The sequence below is a fragment of the Dermochelys coriacea genome, chromosome 6, assembly GCF_009764565.3.
Source record: "Dermochelys coriacea isolate rDerCor1 chromosome 6, rDerCor1.pri.v4, whole genome shotgun sequence".
Lineage (NCBI taxonomy): Eukaryota > Metazoa > Chordata > Testudines > Dermochelyidae > Dermochelys > Dermochelys coriacea.
Window position 1 is genome coordinate 58,978,610 of NC_050073.1, and position 21,742 is coordinate 59,000,351.

General features: G+C 40.2%; 1 protein-coding gene across 7 annotated transcripts in view; it reads left to right on the forward strand.

Annotated features, from left to right (window-relative positions):
- Positions 1-21,742, forward strand: part of RAD51B (RAD51 paralog B) — a 634,909-nt gene that overhangs the window by 361,937 nt on the left and 251,230 nt on the right. The gene's annotated exons all lie outside the window — the stretch shown is intronic.

Sequence of the window (21,742 nt, forward strand, 5' to 3'; positions counted from 1 at the left end):
CTCCCACAATCCAGACTGAAAGTTAACATCCTAAATGCTATTAATAAAAGAAAAAGGAATTCATAAATTGGCATAGACTTATTCCCAAACTGTCACAGTCAGTTCTTTAAAAGAAATAATCCTTGTGAGGGGTCTGTCATTGGGATAAGTATATCCTCGATAGTTATAGTTTGCATTAATAATACTCTAGTGAGGGTGAGGTGGCTTTCCATTTTAAACTACTACAATGCTTAGTCGCTTGTTCAAATATATATTTTCTCTATATGAATTTAGTGCTGATGAGAGGTGCAGCTTAATTCCCTGTTTTTCCACAGGAGAATTCCAGTATAGGCAATGAGAGTGCAAACTTCCCCTTCCATTGACCCAGCAATCTGCATCAACACTAGTCTTGTGGGCCACCTTTAGGGGTAAGATGATTGTTCAGTATCTGTAACTACACAGTTTTGGCTCCCTGTTGAGATGGCCAGTGCTTTCCATGTCCAAAGCACCATACAGACACAAATCTTGATGACACTTCTAAGAGGTGACTGAATAAGATACTATCTCAGTTTTACAGATTGGGAAACTGAGGCAGCTTGCCCAGTAAATGCAAACCACTTGGTATAATTTTTATGGGAAGGGACAAAACTTGCTACAGCAGGGGCTTGCGGTTCCTGAAACTCCTTACCAGAGCCACGGCAAAGAGGCAGGTAAGTGAGGGAGACTTTGTACTGTCACATATACACTCACTGTATGTGAACATGATAGAAAAATTAAATTCTGCATTGAGCCACTAAAACTGACACTAGACTAACTTTTCTAGGAATTATACCTCAGGAATGGCCTGTAAATATACATTCCCTAGTGTTGATGTAAACATACATTTCTGGTATAGGTACACAGTACAAAAAAATTTGTCTCACTAGAAATCTCTGTTTAGGAGCTGGTTCTAGTGGTTTGAAAGTGCAACTGTCGGTGGGCCTGAGATATTTCTAGTCTATTCTTTTACCACACTAATAGACCTACAGTCTACAGTACCTAACATAATAGAAGTACAGTATTATCTGAGAAGCATACAACACCCATTTAAGCCAATGGAAATCAGTCTTAAACCCCTTGCCACTCTGAAAATGTACCCATATGTTGGGTAGTGTTCCATTGCTGATATAAAGATTCTTGGAACGATTATCCTCAGGAAATGGAAACTTTCAAATGAAGCCCTGAATATAGCAAGCGTACAACAAAGAAGAGAAAACAAGAGACCCTCCAGATGTATCTTTTTGGAGTGACTGAATTTCATGTATTTTGGATTAGGGAGATGAGGCCCCAGGGAGGGTGCGGAGAGCAAGAGAGAAGAAATTCTGAGGCTGCTTCTCCTTGTTTGCTCTTTTATGTGATAGCACAACACAGTCTTTATGATTCCTGCAGCAGAGGTATTTATACCTGATGACTTGCCTAAGGACAGCTTCCTGTGTTAATGTTTTTCCACTTTGAGTCAAAATTAAAACAGTAGCTTTTCCACTAAGCTACTGTTAATAAATTTCAAACATTATTTTAATGATGAAGTAGAAAACAGAACAAAAATTTCCTATTCATCTGTTGTTCTGAGTTTTCTTATGTTCAAAATGTGGCTTGTAGTGAAGGAAAGATCTGTCTTATGCGACAGGAGGAAGTTAGGCTCATGAATGAGGAGGGAGACAGAGGGATTATTCTATCTACAGAGCGGGGAAACTGGGTACTAGTGGTTTCCTTCCCAATAAGCCCAAACCTGCTATCTTTGAAAATAGGATTCAGATTAGCAGTGACCTTCACCTATGACTCTGCTGCCTTCAGAAGGAAGATATATCTGTCCCACAAATGGCATGCTTCGTGATCTTGTTGCATCTGGAGGGAGAGTTGGAGAGTCAGTGAACAGTGGCTCTCATGTGTATCTCATTGTAATTGGCATCTCATTTTTGGATTTGGTTTCCTGTCATCTGTCAAAACTCTCTTGGATACTTTCAGTTCCTGTAAAAATAACTGCCTCTCCAAAGAACCTCTCACAGTGAAGTGGTGATTTCAACTTCCTTTTGACTGAGTTCCAATTCATGGGATAATGGATCTTTTTTCTCTTGGGTTGCTGCTTTCCCTGCTCATCTTTATAATCTTTTCTTAATGGGGTTGGCAAAAGTGGATGTATGTCCCATTGCAGATAGTGGCGTTTCTGTGATTATTCATGTCAGGGAGAATGGTTTCAAGTATTTCAGCTACCAGTGTGACAATGATGCTATTTTAATTCAGGGTCTGTGAAAATCGAAGTCTCAAGTTTACTATCATTATTTGATTCTACTAGTGTCCAAGACATGCTAGGCATTTTCCAAATAGAAAGAAGTCACAATCCCTGCCTGCAAGGAGTTTACAATCCAAAGTCAGACAAACAGATGTTAGGGTAGTGGCATGCCAGCTGTGTATGCCCCAGAAATAAAAAAAACATGGTCTAACTGGTGGCTCACAGGTCAGATACAGCTTTCAAGATGATTCTGTCCAGCTCCCAAACATGCATTGTAGAACAAAATGGTATGCTCCACACAGCATAATCTCACACATACAGTGCATGTGAGATCACATTGTATGGAGGACACCATTTTGGACCACCTAAGGCATTCACATTTATAACTGCATGCCTTACTAAAAATGTCACAGTATGCCACTAGGTTGGGGTAAAGAATATGAAATATAAGTAGAGAGATCAAGATGGTGCTTGGCTGTCTCTTAGGTTAGATTATGGTTTCCCAACCCTCTGAAAGCTGAAGCCCCATTCAGGAAAATGAAACCAGTCATATCCTTCCCTCCTTGGCTAGCCTGGGAAGGCACATTACACTCTTTGCAGAGGCTGAGCTACTCAATCTGAGTCAGCTAAATTCCTCCTTGCAACTGCAAAAGTGATTCTTTAAGTCTTCAAATGCTGAGTGTGTAGGGATGAGTTCAGGAAGGGTGTACTTTACCTAGGGGACGGCATGGAAGAAGGCACAGGAGATATTTATTTGAGAAGTTACTAAATGGCAGGTGAAGTTGACATTTGTGCAGCAGAGGTGGATGGATTTAGATGAAATGATAAAAGATTAGCTGGGAGAAGTGGAGTTATGTTGGGCTTTAAAGATGCTGCTAAGAAGCTTGAATTTGATGCAGTAATGGAGGGGAAACTAGTGGAGGGTTTCAACAGAGGAAGGGGTGACATGGTTAAAATGATGAGGAATAAAAATGATTTTAGCAGTGAAATTTTGTATGGACTGGAGATGTACAACACGGGAGTTTGGAAAATGTGATCTTTTTCATGTTTATCTTTTTCATCTTCCTTTCTGTTTTCTCTAAATATTCTTTATATTTGTACTGTATGTTCAAAACTAGAGCCAGCCTTCAACCAAAATGTGGATCCAAACACCTATAGTGCAACAGAAATAATAATAATTAACTCTTTTAGCCTTTCTTAAGCCATTTCTGCCTAGCATGCAAACATTTTTGTTAACTCTCCCCGAATGGATGCTCTTCAGTTTGATGACTTTCTTCTATATACATGAAAGTAGGCAGGCATATATGATGTGCAGATAAAATATGCAGTAATAAGGGGACATACATGGGGAAGCTCACATCTGTATCCACACTTCCCCAAAGTTCAAGGGAGATAAGATCATAGGTTTAAGTTCAGCCTACTAAAGAGTTAAGGACTAGTCCTGAAGTTCTAATTTTCATTGATTCATACATTCCAAGGCCAGAACAGACTACTGTGATCATCTAGTCTGACCTCCTATAACAGGCCATAGAATTTCACCCAATATTTCCTGCACAAAGCCCAGTAACTTGTGGTTGAAGAGGAATAGCCAGTTTTCCTCCTCCCTGATACAGTGCCTTCCAGTGGCATATCAAACCCTCAGAAAACTCAACTGTCCTTGTCACCTCTTGAGGTGCTCTCTCCACAACAATTGTTAGGGGAAAGCTTTCACTGGTGCTACCCATTCTGTACCTGTTCTGTGGGTTAGAGGGAGTTTTGTCTCCAAGGTTGTGAATATAGGACCTTTCCCCTACTGTGAAATCACATGAAAACTTTTTAATGGGATTCATTTTATAACATTCAAATGACCTCCCAGATAGCATTTGCAAAGGTCTTTGCTTAGCTTCTTGCGTTGATCTAGAAAGCTAGTGCTCAGTTTTAACTTTGTTTCCATACTTGCCCTACTAAGTTAGTTTCTTCAAAAGACAAGAGTATCAAATTCTATGCCACAGTTTCCTCTCAAAAGAATTTTTTTTCTCTCAGAGATAAATGTTTGTAACAGCTGTGACTTTCATTCTCCATAAATGCATTCTGCATAGGCACATACCAGACCTCATATACAACAATTTAGGTACCTGTGTGGGTGGATTTACTGTTAAAGCTTTTTAATTAAGGTTGTTGATAAAAGCCTATTTTTTTTATAGTAAAAGTCTGGATTCAACAGAGGTGTCATTTCAGGATAACTCAGGGAAGTGAGGGATCAAGCCCTAGTCTCTTTTTCTTGAGCCCTGTTTTGATTTCTAAGCACCTTTTCACCCACAAGGGAGAATATTTACCTTTTGGAGACTGCAGATTAGAATCAGGTCAAATGTTCATAATAAAGAGTTTGGGGTCAAAAATTGCTACTTTTGAGGTCACAAAACTTACAAATTCTGAAGAGGATATAACAGGAATCCTACATATATGCAGAGTAGGATTTTTGGGATAACGTGGGGGTGGAGACATTCTAGCTGTGGATAAGGGTGAATGTGTGTTAAAATGCCTGAAAATTAGGAGCATGGAAACTTGAGCATTAGTCAAATTGTCATTAAACGTTGGTACAGTTTGCTGAGCCTTTAACTAGAGTCCAACCATCTCATCTGATTCACATCTGCAGTTCATGGAACACTGACATTAAAATATCAAGTTACCCGGCAGCATATTAATGTTAACATTTCAGAAGTCTTGTTAACTTCATATCTCCCTTACCTCCCCTCATTCCTATCCCACTGATCTCACAAGAAAAGAAGCCCTTGAGAAATTTCACCATGATTTCAACAATTTCCATCCCACCATCAACCTCAGCCTGGACCAGTCCACACAAGAGATCCACTTCCTGGACGCTATGGTGCTAATAAGTGATGGTCACATAAACACCACCACATCAGAAACCTACTGACTGCTATTCCTACCTACATGCCTCTAGCTTTCATCCAGATCACACCACACGATCTATTGTCTACAGCCAAGCTCTACGATATAACCGCATTTGCTCCAACCCCTCAGACAGAGACAAACACCTACAAGATCTCTATCATGCATTCTTACAACTACAATACCTACCTGCTGAAGTGAAGAAACAGATTGACAGAGCCAGAAGAGTACCCAGAAGTCAGCTACTCCAGGACAGGCCCAACAAAGAAAATAACAGAATGCCACTAGCCATCACCTTCAGCCCCCAACTAAAACCTCTCCAACGCATCATCAAGGATCTACAACCTATCCTGAAGGACAGCCCATCACTCTCACAGAACTTGGGAGACAGGCCAGTCCTTGCTTACAGACAGCCCCCCAATCTGAAACAAATACTCACCAGCAACCACACACCACACAACAGAACCACTAACCCAGGAACCTATCCTTGCAACAAAGCCCGTTGCCAACTCTGTCCACATATCTATTCAGGGGATGCCATCATAGGGCCTAATCACATCAGCCACACAATCAGAGGCTCGTTCACCTGCACATCTGCCAATGTGATATATGCCATCATGTGCCAGCAATGCCGCTCTGCCTTGTACATTGATCAAACTGGACAGTCTCTACATAAAAGAATAAATGGACACAAATCAGATGTCAAGAATTATAACATTCAAAAACCAGTCGGAGAACACTTCAATCTCTCTGGTCACTCGATTACAGACCTGAGGGTGGCTATCCTTCAACAAAAAAACTTCAAAAACAGACTCCAACAAGAGACTGCTGAATTGGAATTAATTTGCAAACTGGATACAATTAATTTAGGCTTGAATAGAGACTGGGAGTGGATGGGTCATTACACAAAGTAAAACTATTTCCCCATGTTATTTCTCCCCCCACCACACCCCCCACTGTTCCTCAGACGTTCTTGTTAACTGCTAGAAATGGCCCACCTTGATTATCACTACAAAAGATTTTCCTCCTCCCTCCCCCCCCTTGCTGGTAATAGCTCATCTTAAGTGATCACTCTCCTTACAGTGTGTATAATAAAACCCATTGTTTCATGTTCTCTGTGTGTGTATATAAATCTCCCCACTGTATTTTCAACTGAATGCATCCGATGAAGTGAGCTGTAGCTCAAATAAATTTGTTAGTCTCTAGGGTGCCACAAGTACTCCTTTTCTTTTTAATGATAAAATATTCATTGCAATTAAGCCTACACATTTATCCTTTCTTCCTTTTATCCTGTGACCCTGTACCCCACATTTTATAATGTTTCTCCCCAGTATTTTATTGCAATTCTTAGAGCCCTGGCTTGTACCTAGTTTCATAAACTTTTTCTTCCGCTCAGTCTGTAGGAACTGGTGGTGTCTAGCACTTTTTGAAGAGCCGCTTATTTCAGTTTAGACAGCCAGTTTTGAAAATGTACTCCTGAGGTAATGCAAAATGCTTTAGTTCAATATCAATTTGTTTCACAGACTCAACCTTTCTGATCACAATAAGTCCCACATTATATTCAGATGGCTAACTTTAAATCTACTTTTTTAGGCCCTGATTCAGCAAGTCACTTACTCACACGCTTACCGGTAAATGGCTTGAGGTTGAAAGGTCAAACCCAGAAAAGTGACTGACACACAGTATTCTAAACATTAGGTTTGGAATAACCAAGCATTAGCGTCATGTGCAGCAACACACTGGATTCCTCTTAAAAATATCCATCTAAGTACTAACCATGGCCTGGTATTGCTTAAATTTGTGAAAGCTGATAAGATTACACCCTAAGATAGTAATGGCTGCAAGATAGTTTCATTATGGATGCACAAGACAATGTAACACTCTGCGATAATAATGTTTGGGTTTATGAAATAAGTATCCAGTAACTGTAAAGCTTAGTTCATGCTGGCAGTGGTTTTCTCTCAGCAGAATTGGTGTCTTAATCATGTCTGATGGTACACATTACATAAAATTAGTCGTGGGTTTGTTTATTTGTTTTGAATGTTAATCCTGAAAAACAAAATGCTAAAACTCCTTTCAGATTTTTGGGCTGGGGCATGTATATTTTTTTCTTCTTGCCAGAATGAGAAGTTGATAGATTTAGTATCTAAATAATAAAGCAAAATACACCATCTCCTCTGAAAACTTAGAGGATAACTAACTTTGTTGACAGTCAGATGTCACAAATGAGTGTGCTACTGCTTGTGATTAACACACAATCTTCGTAGATTTTGTATCCCAGCCATGCTTGTGTATAGGAAGATGAAATAGAGACCATTAATGTCCTAGTTAAAAAGTAACTATAAAAAGATGTATATATTCCTCAGAGTTCAACATGTAGTGAGCAAAAAATAATATATGCTGTGAATTGGAAAGAAACCGGTGACTTTGAAATTGTATCCCCCTCTCTGCCATTGGCATATCCATGCTCTCAACCTGACTGCAGCTTTTAGCTTCCACCACATGTTTACGTTAGAAATCTGTCTGTGCACATATAGAGTTTGTTCTCGTATGAAATCATGTCTCGGGGGAAGGATAATTTAAAGCCATTTCCGTTTGTTATGTCTGAGCTGAACTAGACTATTAGGGCTTGTTAACGCAGGATAAACTCAAGACCTATAACTACCTTCATCTGTGGATTATAGAATATGTCCAACAAATTGCATTCTGATATTACCAGAATAAGGAACAGGGGGGCATTTTGTGTCCAGCACCATGGCCACCCAATAATCACAGGAATGGAGACCACCTCATTTTGGGGCAGTGGAGACTGAGATTTTAAAAGTCAAGTCAGGCTATAGCTAATATACATTCAGATTTATAGCCTACGTCTCTCCTGTTGCATAATGCTATGACAAAACCTGCAGTGGTTATTTGTAATACCAGAACTGGTTTAAGAGTCTCTGTCAAAGCTACTTTAGACTATAAGGGCTAGATTCAGACTTTAGGCATAGCCCTGAGCAAGTTGTGAGACATAAGCTGCATAAGTAGCCCTAGCAGATACTTAGCGGCACATCTCTAAGGCGATATTTGTCCCCTGCTTCTTCCTTGCTTTGGCAGGATAGGAGGATGATGGTATAGCACTTTAATAATGGCCTATTCTAGCAGTAAATGCTATCCCTTGCACTGACGCAGACACTGTTCAGTGAGTAGGGTAGATGGGACTAAGTCTCCACCCACTCTCTACCTCTTTCTTTTCCCTCCCTGCCCACCTGCCCCAGGGTGGAAGTAAGATCTACTCCTTTGTGATTTAGCCCAAGGTCCAGATAGCCCAGGTAGGGATTCAAGGCAGACCATTACTTCTTTGCAAGTCAGAACCTAGCCTAAAATCTAGCCACGAATCCCAAGTTTAGATTAATTATTGGTTATTTATAGACAGGATAAACTTAAAAGTAGGGCTGTCAAGTGATTAAAAAATTAATTGTGATTAATTACATGATTACAAAATTAATAACAATCACACAGTTAAACAATAATAGAATACCATTTATGTAAATATTTTTGGATGTTTTCTACATTTTCAAATATATTGATTTCAGTTATAACACAGAATACAAAGTGTACCGTGCTTACTTTATATTTAGATTACAAATGTAATCACTGTAAAAAAACAAAAGAATTAGTATTTTTCAATTCACCTAATACAAGTACTGTAGTGCAATCTCTTTATCATGAAAGTTGAACTTACAAATGTAGAATTATGTACAAAAAAACTGGATTCAAAAATAAAACAATGTAAAATTTTAGAGTCTGCAAGTCTACTCAGTCCTATTTCTTGTTCAGCCAGTCACTCAGACAAACAAGTTTGTTTATATTTGCAGGAGATAATGCTGCTCGCTTCTTGTTTACAGTGTCACCTGAAAGTGAGAACAGACATTCTCATGGCACTGTTGTAGCCAGCATCACAAGATATTTACGTGCCAGATGTGCTAGATTCATATGTCCCTTCATGCTTCAGCCACCATTCCAGGGGACGTGTCCATGCTAATGATGGGTTCTGCTCAATAACGATCCAAAGCAGTGCAGATTGACGTGTGTTCATTTTCATTATCTGAGTTAGATGCCACCAGCAGAAGGTTGATTTTCTTTTTCGGTGGTTCAGGTTCTGTAGTTTCTGCATCAGAATGTTGCTCTTTTAAGACTTCCGAAAGCATGCTTCACACCTCCTCCCTCTCAGATTTTGGAAGGCACTTCTGATTCTTTAACCTTTGGTTGAGTGCTATAGCTATCTTTAGAAATCTCACATTGGTACCTTCTTTGCATTTTGTGAAATCTGCAGTGAAAGTGTTCTTAAAATGAACATGTGCTGGGTCATCATCCGAGACTGCTATAACATGAAATATATGGCAGAATGCGGGTAAAACAGAGCGAGGGACATACAATTCTCCCCCAAGGAGTTCAGTCACAAATTTAATTAATGCATTTTTTTAATGAGCATCATCAGCCTGGAAGCATGTCCTCTGGAATAGTGGCTGAAGCATGAAGGGGCATACGAATGTTTAGCATATCTGACACGTAAATACCTTGCAATGCTGGCTACAAAAGTGCCATGCAAATGCCTTTTCTCACTTTCTGGTGACGTAAATAAGAAGAGGGCAACATTATCTCCTGTAAATGTAAACAAACTTGTTTGTCTTAGCAATTGGCTGAACAAGTAGGACTGAATGGACTTCTAGGCTCTGAAGTTTTACATTGTTTTGTTTTTTGAGGGCAGTTATGTAACACACAAAAAATCTACATTTGTAAATTGCACTTTCATGAGAGATTGCACTACAGTACTTGTATGAGGGGAACTGAAAAATACTGTTTCTTTTGTTTATCAATTTTACAATGCAAATATTTGTAATAAAAATAATATGCACATTGATTTCAATTACAACACAGAATCAATATATATGAAAATGTAAAAAAATATTCAAAATTTCAATTGGTATTCTATTGTTTAATAGTGCAATTAAAACGGCAATGAATTGTGATTAATTTGTTTGAGTTAATTGCGTGAGTTAACTGCAATTAATTGACAGCCCTACTTAAAAGGTTTAGAGGCTTGTTTCAGATAAATAGTCCTAAGTGTGAATGCTTATCTGAACCTCTTGTCTACAAAATTGGGCTGTAAATCTCACAAAAATGTATTTTCTGGTGAGATTTTTAGTATTTCTTGCTTCTGTTTGAGGTGGAAAAACAAAGCACTCTTTCTCTGTGGTAGCACCCAGATCCCAGATAGAACTAGGAAGTGTGGCAATGCACAGAAATGAAATATAAAAACAAGAAGTTAAAGCAACCCCCCAGTACATTATAACATATGTTCTAATCACATACTTGCTAAAAAAAAATTCACTGTGTTTTTAACATTGCCTGAAGCTACTATGTCCCCTCCACACTCTGGCCCTAATTTTTAGAAGAGACTGGTGATTTTGGATACCCAATTTGAGAAACCTTAAATGGGCCTGAGATTGGGTGTATGTGTTTGGCATTTTCTGAAAACCAGCCTCCTTTTAAGGTGTCAAGTTGGGCATCCAAAATCACTTGTCACTTTTTAATTTCTTTGCCTGTGTTTTTTCATTAGTAATCCATAAAAAACAGATTGAGAATATTCCAGTACTAACTTGAAGGGATTCAACTAGTAAAACCTGTCTTGTTCTACTTCTCATTCTCCACTGGCATAATCCATGAGAGAGAGGGAGCAGAATCATTCACTGGTCTTTTTTACAGACATTAGGGATAATTCAAACAGAGGCCATACCCCTGTTTTCCTTGCCTTCATCTTGTAGTGTTGAGGAGGCAAGATATGCAAGATTAAGCCTAAAGTGTCTTGTTTCAAAATGGACTCTTGTTGAACTTTACTCCACTGCAGGATTCATATTGTTTACCTAATTTTCATGAGAACTTAAAAAGAGTCAAATTAATCTCTGGTGTAATTTTTACTTCAAATGGCCTTACACCAGGGTTGAATTTAGTCCAGGATTTGCTGAATACTGTGGCTCTGCTTTTTGTGATCTCACCTTTGTTCTCTCTTCTTTCCAAAGCTACTTACAATTCTTATGTAATGTGTTCTACACTTAACTTCATCATGAGAAATGTAAAATATTTTGTGGTGTTTTTAATGCAGAAAGCACAAATCAATGTAACTTAAACTTTAGATCACAGAGTGCAGAGTCAGCTGAGTAATCAGTGAACAGGAACTTCACATCAGTGAAGAAAAGAAATGGAGTTACATATTACGATCTCCTCGTGTGCCTGGAGAGAGGCTAAATTAAAACACAGGCACTACAGAATTCCTCAGAGTATATATTGGTTGCCAGCTAGACTAAAACTATCTGGTGTAAGATGTCACAGTTGTTGGAGGCATAAAGGAATTACTGTGGTGTTGGATATAGACTTTGACTTCATCCTCACTTGAGAACTTTGAGCATGATAGCAGGATCTGAATACTCTATGTGAACAGTTGAGTGCCCTTGTCTCTCATTGACTGTATGGGAGTTGTGAATGTTCATTTTCTTGCAGGATCTAGCCCATTATGAATTAGTAGCGTTAGAACAAAATAAAATACATCCGTTACTATTATTTCTTGGCTAACAGTGCCCCATGTTAAGGAGTTGTAATCCTAGGTGCATCCAAACGGACAGCCCATAACCCACCCAAGTAGTCCTGTTGTAATCACTGTGGTTACCTGTGTGTGTAAAGCAGGCAGGATTTGGTCCTTCTCCTTGTGCACAATTCCAAAAATATACCACGTGGCATGCCTTAGAGAAGATGAAGTGAGACGTCATTCTTATGTGCAAAATATATTTTGTAGCATAGATGGGGAAAAATCCTTTGCCATTTACCTTGGATGACTGATTTTTGACTATTGGGGACAGCTATTTATTCTTTACTCAACTTGCAGTGGGTATATATTTGTTGGGTGACCCTCTCTTGTTTGCTTTCTGTCCTTCTTCTTTTGCTTAGAATTAGATTGTCTCTGAACTTATTTGACTGCACATGAGAGTAAGAGATAATGTGACCCCACTTGCTTCCCTTTCCTGTTCAGATTGCAACTCTGGCTGTGATGGGACAGAGCTGGAGCTGCTTGGCCAATACCCTCCACTGTGTGCAAGAGTGGGGAGAAGGAGAGTGTGACATCCCCTAGGGTACAATCTGGACTGTTGAATTGCTGTGTCCCTTTAACTCTCCAGCCCAGGGTGCCTTTTACACTGCTTTGCTAGTGACAAGCAGTCTCTCCAAGCTCTGCTTACGCATGGCCATTAGCATGGAAAGTCACTCCTAGCAAAGTTACATGAATGCTCTCCCAGCTACTCATGAACTACATACAGGGCAACACTTGCAAATTCCCCAGGCTTGCACCTCAGGAATGTGCATCTTGTACTGTTCAGTAGGCTCTTGTGCAGTATACGTTCAAATTAGTCTGACATTGCAACAAAGGGTAATGTTTATATGCCCCAGCCTTGTTGTCTCAAGTGGAGTCCCCAAGCACTTCAATCCAAATACACATTGGATTAGGTAAAACTGTGAAACAAGTTTACTAACTAGAGAAAGATCAAATTTAAATTATTTACAAGTGGAAGATATAAAGGTCAGAATTGGTTACAAAATATATAAAGAGATAAAATCACAATCTAATTCCTAACCTTTATCAAGCTAAATGAGATTTGAAAGCAAAATGGTTTCTCTCACCCCAAACTTTCAGCAGTCCATACTAACTGGAAAGCCTTCGCGTTAGGGCCACTCCCCCCAGTCCAATGATGCGACTATGGTCTTTCCAGTGATCTTGCTGCAATGTGTAGAAATGGGAGAGGAGAGGTGGCCAGAAGCCTTTTTTTCTCCTCCTTATATCCTGACCCTTTTCACTGGAAAAGTCCTTCCCTGGTCATGCAGTTCCATCGGGTACGTGATCTGCCAGCTGTCCTTCAGGTGAATTACAAATACCCTGTTCACAACTCCCCTGCTGGTAAATCTCTGATTAAACAAGTAATGGTCCACCTTAATGATGTGTCTTGGTAACTTTTCAACGCAAGTAACTAATTCAGAGTTACCATTGTGCTTAAATTTGCTTGACATGTTAACTCTCTTTTAAGATCTATATTTCCATATACATTGCTAGCTTTTAATGTTTGAAGGTCTTTTTAATATCTTATAAGAATAACTGAATTGTCAGTTGATCTCAATTATTCTGTGTTTGTGGTTACTTTTGATGTTTGTCTATACAAGTTACTTCATGTTACCAGCATTTTGAACAAAATTCTTTAAACCGTTTTTAAGTGTCTTAAATATAATCTGAAAAGAATAATTTACAATCAAAAAGAAAACCATCCACCAGTTTGAAAATTTGAGGACTGGAAGAATATAATATAATCTAGGGCTGGAAGAACAATTGTCAACATTAAAAAACTGGAAATTTTCCCAATTCTTGTAATATATGTTCTTTAATATTTATATTACATTTTTGGTTAACTTATTCAAATACTGTAACCAAAACATGATCCTAAGGTAAATTCAAACTGTCTGAATTCCTTCCAATGGCAAAGCAAGTCAATTCAGTCCAACTTTGCATCAAACAGGGCCCCAGTCAAGAAGAAGAAATTGTGGTAGCATTCCTTGGTAAAATACACATCAGCAACATTTGCTTAAACAGAGGCAGTGATTTGTAAAAACTTTTTTTTAAATGTATTTTTCAGTCATTTGTTTCAATGGGTTTGTCTGGAGTGTATAAATCAGCACAGAATTTGGTCTATTTAACAGGACTTTCTGAAACTCTGGAAACGTTGGAAATTTAAGCTTGGTGCAATTATTGCACAAGGCTCAGATTGAATCAAATTGCTTTGCCCATCTATGGTCATTTATGGTTTTGAAAAGAGAACAGAGAGTATGTTTGTTTATGTTTGTTTGCCTTACTCCTGGAAGTGTATTATTCCAGTGTTAAAACATGCAAGGATTGCCTTACTCTCAGGTCCTGTTCTCTCCAGAATCAGTTTCATTTACTATTTTCATTCATCTATCTCCAGAAGTGCTGTAGATCTCTGTAATCCCACACAATCAACAGCTGCCACTCCCTCTATATTAAACCCCATACAAACCAGGAGAAGCCATCCTGGTCATGAAAGCTCGGACTTGCTTTTTCCTTTTATATCAAGTTGCAGGGTGAAATCTTCATCTTTTTATTTTCAAAGTGAAAAACATAGAAAACAATATATTGATGAAGAGAGAGAAATCACCAATATGCGTTCTTGTCATGGTTGGAGCTCCTGACTCCCAAGACTTGAGAGGATTGGAAGAAGGATCCTTAGTGTTGAGTAAGAGGCTGAAATGCTCTCATCCTCCATAAAGGTAGAAGCTAATCTATAGCAGGGGTTCTCAAACTGTGGGTTGGGACTCCAAAGTGGGTTGCTACCCCATTTAAATGCAGTCGCCAGGGCTGGCTTAAGACTTGCTGGGGCCCAGGGCCAAAGCCGAAGCATGAGGGCTTCAGCCATGGGTGGCAGAGCTCAGGTTGCAGGTTTCTGTCTGGGGTTGAAGCCCTGGGGCTTCAGTTTTGGCCCCTTGTCAGGGGCAATGGGGCTCGGGCTTTGGTCCCAGCCTCCCCACCCAGGACAGCGGGGCTCAGGCTTCAGGCCCCCCTCCTAGGGTCTTTTTGTAATTTTTGTTGTCAGAAGGGGGTCACAGTGCAATGAAATTTGAGAAACCCTGATCTATAGCATCCTTCTGATTTAAACTCAAGACATTTTAGTTTTCTGTTTAGTTTGTGGCTGAGTAGTTCCTTTTTTCACTTGTGGATAGTTTGTTTATTCTGTGTTAAGGGTTATTATTTCCCCCTTGCTGTCTTGGGAATTGCTTGAGCAATGCTGTTTTATTAAAACTTATTATGTCCTAACTGTAGATGCCAGCAGGTGCCATATAAAATAAAAACGTTATTATTTTCAGTTTGCCACGGACTCTGAATGACCAGTGATGGTCTGTTTAAACTAGGAACCTTTCTTGGGATATCAGATCTGTGAAGGTCCTTAGTGTGTACAGGACCATCCTTCTCATGAGAACTTTTAAGAGACTGAGGGCTTGTCTACATGAACACTTAGTTCGTGGCAAGCTGGGGTGTGATTCTACCCTGCACTCGCCTGCCATACACTTACTGCCCCTGTGGACCCTACTGCTGTGCATTAACAGTTTGTTCGTGTGATTTGATCTAATCCCATTTCAAAGCAGGCTAGATCAAAGTGCACTAACAAACTGCTAATGCATGGCAGCGGAGTCCACATCGACAGTTAGTGTGTGGCATAGTAGTGGGGGTTGATTCTCACCCCAGCTTGCCATGAACTAAGTGTTTATGTAGACAAGCCCTGAATGCCAAAGTGTGGAGTCCCTCTATGTGGAACCATTTGTGGTCACCACAGCTTGGATGGGGAATGTTTGGAAGTCCATTCCTGGTTGCCTCTTAACTGCCATTAGGTGAGCAAGTCATCCATTACCTAGAGGCAATGTGAGAGTCCCTGTGATCCTCACTTCCACTGCAATCGTAGGGTCCAGTGAATTAGACTGGATACATGTCATGGAGTACTATTAAGACATCCATGGTTTACCCAAGCAGTCACTTGCTGCCTTATACATATCCTTTTTGCCAAAGTAGTGAGTCTCTCGAATCTCTCCTAGGGCAGGACATCTTTTATTTGATCCATGCATGTACTCCAGTGGGGACAAGCTGGGAATTTCAGTAGTTTATCATGAACCTTAGTGATTCCAGTTCCCTAGTGGTGACATTGATTTATTTTTTGACACACTTCAGAGTGAATTCCTCAATCAGGCAGTCATCCAAATAGGGGAGTGCATATGCTCCGAGTGTGGTTTTTGCCTTCTATATCAAGACCTCCACCTGCTTTTCAAACAACTTCTCTAGAGTGTAAGATAGGTCCTTGAGCTGGATTTTTGGTCACTGACCCCTGAAGAAGGGGCCTTGCCACCATCTCACCCACCTTAAATGATACCCATACCCAATGCTGGGCCACCTTTAAGTCTGTGTGGACTAACTCTCTTAGCTGCTAACATTTCTGTTGTAGAAGAGACTCAGTCCTGGTGGAGGCTTCCCTCCATAGCTTTACCTGACTTTTGGCCATGAGGCCTTGTAGTTTTGGATGCCAAAGGTTGCAGCACAGTCTTGCAAACCCTTCATCTAAAAGAATCCCAGAGTAATAGCTCAAGGTTTTGAGGCACACTACTGGACGTACAGCCAATCTCCCTCTAGCTATGGACATCACCAACACCAGCCTCTTATGGAGAGGGTGGGAGACATAGCCAGCAGCATCCTCAGGGAGGATATGCTTTTTCTAGACAGCTTTTGAGACAGGGCAGCCGTGTGAAAGTTATGCTACATTCTTCATCATTAGATCCAAAATAGGATGCAAGAGCACACTGCCTTATTGAGTGAGGGTTCCTGGCCTAGGTAACTCCCAGCTGTGGCTCTTGTAGATTCTTGGGCTGCTTTCAGTTCAAAATAAAACTTATACTTCTTCTATAAGAACTAGGCAAAGGTGGGATCCTTTCCTGCAGAGTCTCTGTCTTGGTGTTTGTCTTAAATAAATCCACCACAGGAGAACCAGCAGCTTGACAGCAGGCCTCATCTTAGCCGCTAATGGACATTTGTCTATATAATAAAAGTCTTATGCACCTTGTTGTAATTGTTAGTGCCAGCTCTGAATATGGTAGCAATGGGATAATACTAGAGCCTTTGCAAGGTTTAATTGAAGTGTGTGGGCAGCATTTCACTGCAGAAGCTTTTGCAGCCTGTTTGGGCTCTAAGCAATCTTGTCACATTAGCATTCACACTGGAAACATCCCTAAATTCACAGATGAGATGCTCATGCTCTCCTGAATTGCTGGTCTGTAAATTTTATAGTGGGAATGAATTGATGTTTTACTTTGTTCCTGCTCATGCCCTGCAGTAACAAAGATAGAAGAAAGAAAACTGACCCATACCTTTTTGAGGATTGTAAGCTTGCTGCTGAGTGCAGTATATTGGCATGTGATAGAGACAGGTACAGAGACTGTAAACCTTGCTTCTCCGAAAACACACCTCTCTAATTCCTTCTGTCCACCAGGAGCCCCCAACCCTGCTGTAAAAAGTCTGTTTTTAGAGTGATTTGATTTTCACAGCCATGGGTAAAGGCACCCAAGCAGCTCTTGTGCGATTAAAAAGTGGAAATTTTTGCTAGAGGCTGTAAACATAAAGAACTGCTTTCTAAAACCACACAAAGATGGGAGCCAGATTGGGGCTTCTGCTCTTGTGCGGAGTTATGGGATTTTTCAAGAAATCGTTTACTCTCTGGAAAGTATTTCTCTTTGGAGAGTCATTGGGCTAGATTCTAGGGTTCAGCTCAAATGCAAAGTGCAGGTCATGTGTGTGAGTATGACAATGGTTTAAAGATCACTTTCACCTTCCCCTGATCATTGGGCTGCTCTGTGCACTTTAGGGGCTGTTCCAACTTATTTCAGAGAGACAAGGTAGGTGGTAATATCTTTTATTGGACCAGCTTCTGTTGGTGAGAGAGACAAACCTTTGAGCTTCACAGAGCAAGTTGGAACTGATTATTATGCATAAGGGGTTCACACATGCTTTAGGAGATCTTTTAAAATGAAGTGGGCAATTAAGGGTTAGCAGACAGTGGGTTATGTTACTAATTGTTGTAATGAGCCATAAAGCTGGATTCATGTTAAGTCCACGGTTTTTAGTGTCTAGCAGAGTTATGAACGTTTCCAAAAGTTTCCAGGCTCGTCTTTTGAAGGTGTTGTGTAGGTTTCCTTTGAGAATGAGAACTGAGGGGTCCTAACTTATTTCAGGCAATAACTGCTAAAGAGATCTGAAAATGTGACCAAGGATAAGCATATCACTGGGGCTGCTCAGCCATGCCCACTTTTCACAACATCATCCCCTTTCACTGCTATGCCAGCAACAGAGAGGCAGATTGTATTGGATCCTCTGCATTGGCTGTATGCCACCCAAGTATCACCCTTGTCCTGGCGTAATCCTTCCAGGGCCAGTTGTGCCAGTTTTCAGTTCAGATTCGTTTAGTTATAGGACCAGAAGTTCTCAAAGTGGCTGCCCCGCATCAAGGGATCTGAGCCATTGTCTTTTGAGGACTGTGTTTAGTTAGCGGATTATTTAATATAAAATGCTATTTGTACCTAGCTATTTTAAAGGTTCTGAGTTTCCTCTCCTGCACTAGGTATTCCTATTTTCATCAACAAACATTGTTTTATAGATTGTACAATAATTTTGATTCTCTTTCTTTTCCAGTCATACTTTCTTATTTAAATGACCATTGGCAAAATAAAAATAAAACAGAACAATTTCTTTAACCTGTTCCTGATGATATCTGAGGTTAAGACTGAAAGATTTTGAAACATCTTCTTTACTTTTGCCTTTGTGGTGTTTGTTTTTTCATTTCACTCTGACTGGAGAGTGAAACTCAATTGTTTAATTATTGTTTGCAAAGAGCAAAGATGATGAAGAGTGCTGTATAAATGCCAAATATTATGATCAGTTTCACTTCCCCAGGCTGAGATACTAACTCAGTGCTGTTTGCAGTGTTTGGGTTTCCAACACTGCATGTAAACTTGGTATACATAAATACACGCACACACGCATGTTCATGTGCATGCACACACACTTTCAGTAGTGTTCTGAAATTACAGCACTGGGCATCTGGAGATCTGGCTTTGACATAAACTTCCTGAGGGACCTATAAGTTTGAACCTGTTTGAGAAACTGGCACAATACCACACTGGGGGCAGTGAAAGCTGCGCTGTCCCAGAAGAAAACTGGAGCCCTTATAGAGCTCTGTGGTGCACTGTAGGGACCACAAACTGCTACAGCCTTTCAAGGAATGCTGCATATTTTCCCCTGCTGGATTGTGGAGGATAAAGGAAGCTATGGCTCTGCCTACTCCCCAATTCTGCTTGCCCCTTTTGGGGTACTGTGCACCCCCAGGCAGCATCTTGGTAGCAGCCCTGCAGTTCCTGGAATGCAGGGGCTTATATTCTATACAGCCCTTACATGGTCATACAGTGCAGGAGGCTTCTTACTCCTCACTTCACATTGCATGGCCACATAAATGCAGGGCAGGATCTAGCCCAAACCTCTCTGTTCTCAATTTCCTAAGCCTATGCAATGGAGATGATTGTGCATATCTCACAGAGAGACTGCAAGCCACTACCTCATCAAGTCAGGATTCAACAGGGAAGAAGGAAAAAAGATTACTTAGAAGTCTGGTGGAATTTTTTGGAGTTTGTTGGAAGAAGGCATCATTGCCTGCTATCAAAACTGATAGTTTGAGAACTTTTCTTGGAATACTAAGGAAGGGAGAAATCTCTTCAACAATAGTCAAAAATAAACTCAAAATTAAGATATTAAAATAAGGAAAATAGATTAGGGGAAATGAGAAAATCTTAATATTATGTAGAGTTTTGATAGGACAACTATTAAATAGGTGATGCCTCTAAATGTAAGAAAAACAGAACTTATGGACCTAAACATGAGATAGTGAAAGACTTTAGCGGATGCTATCAACTGATGAGATAGAAGAGGAAGATAAAGAATAGAAAAGCATCAACCACAATATGTGATCAGTACCACAAAGTTTAAGAAAGTGACTTGTAGCTGGTCTTGTCAATATAACTTTAGGGTCTTCTATAGGCCAATTGATAATCGTGTGTATATACACATTTATCTCTATTCAAGTTGCAAAACAAGTTTTATAAGATTTCTGTTATAAAAGAATGGATCTGTTAACAAATAAAAATTGTAACAAGCTTTCTAATGGTAGGTGCTATAGAAATGGAATATTTTTAATTCATTGACATTTGACAGGGAGGTGCTGTAGTTTGCACTCCAGATGCAGGTTTTGTGTATATTAAATAAAAAAAGGTTAAAGAACGTACTCATCAGAGTAATGTTTTCATGAACTTAAAAATGAAATAATTGAAGACCATTTTTGTTTAGATTTAAGCATTTCCTGAATGTGTTTGTAGATATTATGGTGCTGTGCCTGAAAGTGAAACTGATTCCAAATTAAGTCAAATATAAAAAGCAATCAAAGAGCATCCATCATTAAAAGTACATTAGATTTTGAAAATGCAGTTTGAATAATTTGATGTTATTTCTAACACAGCTAAGTATTATTTTAAAATATATGATTTTTCACCTTACAGTTGTCTTCTTAAAAATTCTCTCTCTCCCAAGATACATGTGCCTTCCAGCACCAGAGTATCTGAGTGCCTCCTAAATCTTGAAAATTAGAAATAACAATCTCTCTCTCCCTTTCCAGCCTGTAGGAGATATAGCTTGAGTAGTTCATAGGTTTTTTGCTTGTCTTGGTTTGTGGGTGTTGTGTTGGTGGTTGTGATGAAATGTGATTAAATGAGTTTTGCCTTTGGCTCTAAAGGCAGCTAGTTTGTGCCATTCGTTATCTGTTCCTGGAGTGAGTTCTAGAGTTTGTGAATTGTCTGCCTCCTGCTGAACTCCGAAGCTTCTCCCATTAGTCAACAGTTTCATGGTTCTAATGGAATGCAGCAGCTGTTGGGGTGCAGAGGGCATGGAGGGAGAGGCTATCATTTGGGTAGCGATGTCCAGTCCATAGAGGGCTTTTGATATCAGGGCAGAGACCTTGAACTGAAATCTGTATTCTGAGGGGAGCCAGTGCAAGCAGCAGAGCACTGAGATGAACATTTATTGGGGTTTATCTATACGGAGACTTAGTGCACAGCAGACTGGGGTGTGAATCTATAGTACACCAGCCTGCCACGCAATCAGTGGCCATATGGACCCTGCTACCGCCCACTAAAAATTCTGTAGTGTGCTTGACACTACAGGAGGGTGTGAGGAGCGAACAATCAAAGAAATGAGGAATGAGAAGACCAGAGAAGAGCAAGCAAGGAGTGTGTGTGCAAAGTGATCCCGCAAGATGCAAGGAGCGAACTCTGGGCCCTCTTGTTACTTCCCCTTCACTCACTCTTCCTAGATCCCAAGCCCTTTGACTCTGCTGGGCTCTGGATCGATTTCACTTAGTTACTTTTCCTTTGTTCATTCACATCTAACACAGCTTACTTGCTTACGCACTGCTCCCTGCTCCTTTTGCTCCTTCCCCTCCTCTCCACTCCTCACTCTCCTTGCTCGTGAAACAGGAGATACATTTTCTTATCAATTATATGTTTAAATAAAAATTAAAAATGGCAGTGACTGGAGCACTTCTTAAGTGGTTAAGTTTGAGCAGTCACTAAGTCGGCCAGGTAGAAGAGCTATTAGTTAGTAGAGAGAGAGTCTCGGGAAGAGCAGAGAAGTATACTTCGCTTTCGCAGGAGCTGTGACTCTGATCCTACCTCTGACTAGCCTGCAATTGAAGATTCTGGAGCATGTGAGACAAATGCCTGCTGTGATGGGAATGGCCCCGTAGGGATAACACTGGGAGACAGGACAGCAAGGACTTAGGCCCTCCTCCTCCTCCTCCCCACCCCCTCTCTTTTCTTTTGCAGTTACACACAGTGCTGAGGCTCAGGGGTCATTTGTTTCCCACAGCTTCACAG